A 4009-nucleotide genomic window follows, 5' to 3' on the forward strand; every position below is an offset into this window, starting at 1 on the left:
TTTGATAAACAAGCTACCTCATCAGGAGGAGGAGATAGGCTTGGGACAAATATTGGGTCGTCCGAAAAGTCATGATGCATTTAATATGTCATGACTTTTCGGACGACCCAATAGTTAGGGTATTGGGACCAAGATAGAGACACTGTAAGCTTTACCCAAGATGGAGTCACCATGGCTAAGTTTTAACAAAGAGTTGGCTGCATTAAGGCTCAAAACACCTATAGATAAAGGCAACTTTATCTATTTTTCTATTTACTAACTATACACTTAAAAAAGTGCAGATTGATATGGTCTGTTGACCCCACACAGAATGAGGTAATAAATCACCCAGACTACCATATAACTATTTTCTGAAGCCCACTTCCTTATCAGAGAGCCAGCCCATTGCTCTGGCAGCTAGCAGTAGATTAAAAACTCCTGGCTTCAGCTTCTCTTCGGCAGATTTTTGGGTCCCCTTCCTGTTTGTTCTGTTCTTCCTCTTTCTTACTAAAATCTGCTTTACTATTCCTAAGTCTTTGTGAGCGTGGGACAAGAACCTGGACATCTCGCAGTCCTGAATTTGGCACTGGTATTGGACCTGTGCACCCCAATATTCTACATCAATTATGAATATAATTTTCTTATTAATATTCACTAGAAAACTGTGGTGAGGGTAAATATCCTTTTATGATAAATTTTTATTACCTATAGGAATTGCTCTTCCGTTACTTTGCTTCCTCCAAATAAAATGTATTCTACAGATCTTAAATGCATTCTTTCTCTTGTTCATGAATTTCCCTTGACACTCAACCAACCAAATGATGCTCTGTTATAATTTAGGTGTTATGGACAGTCCTAGCTTAGTCAGTTTTCCTTAATCTTAAAATTGATTCTTGATTTAGGCTTCATTTCACAGCTGCACCCAATGATTCACTTATACACATGAATCATTTAATTCTTTGAGTAGTTACTCAGAATATCCATTATGAAAACTTAAAAAATATATCAAGAAAAACCCTAAAACAATGCAGAATATATTTTGTACTTTTTGTTTATCCACTAATCTTGTGGTCTATTCTTACTAATCATAATATTCTTGTTTCCAAAGGAATGAAAATAATATTCTACATGATTTATGAAAGGTTGAAAATCCATATATGAAAATGGAAACTCCCACCCTAAATTCATTCTGGATACTTTGTGTGTCAATACTGAAGTTTACCATTCACTCCTGAACACCACCCTTTCCCCATTTCCAACTGGAAGGTAAAATTCATGACCTCTAGGGAACCAGCAGTTAGTGTAATGGCTATGTTGCTGGACTCCCACGTAGTCGACCGTGGTTCGCGTCCTGGACCCGGTGGCTTAAAACTCACACCGGGTGTGTGTGCGTGCATGCCGAAGATCCCGAGAGGAGAATGGAGGAGAAGGGATTGTGGCGTGACCATCCCCCCTGGGGGGTGATTTCTCGCTTTTTGTCTCTATGTTTCTCTCTGTCTGTCTGGCGAGCACATGTGCCCTATAGCGAAAAACCTCTCCAAAAAATAAATAAATAAATTCATGACCTCTAATCTCTAAAACAATCATAGGCTGTTGAATGGAGTTAACCCTTGTGAAGTCAATATACCTATCCTATTTTATACAAATGTAAAGGTTGTCTTAGAACAGCACTGTCCAATAGACATTTTCATGATGGAAATAGTCTATTTCTATACCATCCAGCAGGGTAGCCAAGAGCCACAAGTAGCTATTGAGTTCCTCAAATATGACTAGTGTGACTAAGGAACTGAATTTTTAATTGTATTTTATTTTAATTAAAGGAGAATAGTCACATGTATTGGATAAGCACAGGTCTAGTAGACACTTCAAACATTTCAACTATTTGAAGTAGAATGTCCGGGCCAGCAGGTGGAATGATGGTTAATGGTGCTGGATTCCCATGTGGCCAACCACGGTTTGAGTCTTGGACCCAGTGGCTTGAAAATCACGCTGGGCGCATATGTGTGCTTGCCCAAGATCCCAGGGGGAGAATGGAGAAGAAGAGATTGTGGTGTGCTATCCCCCCACTCCGTGATGGGGGTTATTTTCTCACTTTCCCTCTCACTGTCTCTTTCTGTCTTTCGCTGGTGAGTGCATGCACCTTATGGCAAAAACCTTAAAGGGAAAAAAAAGGTAGAAGGTCCCTTATGGGCAATCCAAGAATCTTAATTTATCAGTATTATGTTAGAAAAACTTGTCATTCCTTCAGCATGAGTTTTTCCAGAAGCTTCACATTTTCAACAAATAAAACCTAACTAACCAAATTCTTCAGGCTTCTTTTCTGTATGAATCATCTTTTTTGCAAAGAGGTGTAAGACTGGTTTTATTGCCAGCTCTGCCCCCTCTCCTGCAGACAGAACTCAGTGATTAGATTTTGCATTTATTTAGGTTATTCTTCTAAAAAACCTGGTTTCCATACTGCAAATAAATGACAAGAACTTTTCCACTAGATTATCCCAGACAGCACAAATGTTCTTTCCAAAAGTGGAGACTGGAGCCACATCCCCCTCACACTGGCTGTTACATCTGTTTATGCTTATAGAAGTGACATCTACTTTGTAGACAGAGCATGCCAATTTCTTGAGAAAGCACCCAGATTTTGGTGACGCTTGAATAATGATAAAAAAAAAGAAACAACAAAAAAACCCCTCACTGTTTAAAATAAAAGCTACATAGAACTGAGCAGCTACAAAGTCCTTTTGAAATTAAGAGAGCTTTTGCTCCCAGAGTTTATAGATCCTGTGCACAGACTTGCCTAGGTTCCTATCCAGTCATAACCATTGACTAACTAATAAAGCTATGGGAAAATTACGAAGCATATTATCTTATTTTTCCCATCTGTAAAATGAGAATGATGATAGATCTGTTGGGAAAACTTGGAGAAGACCTTAAATGGGCACAGGACCACAGGACTCTGGATTTTGTGATTCTGTAATAGCTTACACTTTCACTAAGCTATTTTAGTATGCAGTAAACTATATCTATTTATGGTCATATAAATGACTCTTATGTGTAGAAATGTAAATTTGTTACATAGGTGCAGTTGGTTACCACCAGGTAAAACAGCTAATTCTGAACATTACATTTCCGTACCCTGTGGAATACTGCAGTTTTCCCTCTTTTCCCATTGCCTACCCTCCTACACGTCTGTTCTTCACATTTTCTTTGGAAAAAGATTGCAGTATCTTGTTGGTTCCCTCCCTAATTAGAGTGGAATAAATTTTTTTTACCCACGTTCATTTTATGTTTCTATGAGAGTTATGTTTTGACCTTCTTAAAAAATTCTTAAGTTTCTACTCCCTAGGCTTTTGGGGAGGATTAATGAAAAGGTCTATATTGATAGTTATAAGTTTTCTATTTTACAGTAAGGCCGCGACACATCTGGTATTTTTCGTGGGGTGTGGGAGTGCTGAACATTCGTCAGCACTGAAGAACTCTCCCAAGACCAGAAGTCAGACGCGCTTCTCATCCCTTTCCCTTTTAGCAGTGGGACCTTAAGGTCAAGGTGAGTGGTGAACCCTGCACGCACAGACTTGGGGTCTAGGGCTTGGCTTTCCGGACCAGCAGAGTGGCCCGGTTTCCGATGCCTTGGGGTCACAGAGTTAACTGCACACTGCGTGGGGCCCGGCAACCGGCAGCCCAAGAACTCAGTTGCTGAAAAAAAAACCGGCAGCCGGCCCGAGCCTGGACGGGCGTCGCCCCAGGCCCTGAAGGCCCCTCGCCCACGGCCGAGGGGGTGGGGCGGCCTCGCCTCGGGCCGGTGCTTTTCGCCCTTCGTTGGCCGCCAGAGGCTCCCTCTCTCTCCCTCTCCCGGGATTTTGCTGCTGGGCTCCCTCTCTCTGCCGCCCTAGAGTTAATCCCATCAGCCGAGGTGAGGCACCTGTTACCCCGGGCCTTCCTCATCCCCGCGGCCTCTCCTCCATTTCCCTCTGCCTTCCGGGCCGGCCAAACGGCCGGGCGCGGTGACCGCACGTGGGCCAAGCCCGTCCCC

The sequence above is a fragment of the Tupaia chinensis genome, unplaced genomic scaffold (genome assembly GCF_000334495.1).
Source record: "Tupaia chinensis unplaced genomic scaffold, TupChi_1.0 Scaffold000544_1, whole genome shotgun sequence".
Lineage (NCBI taxonomy): Eukaryota > Metazoa > Chordata > Mammalia > Scandentia > Tupaiidae > Tupaia > Tupaia belangeri.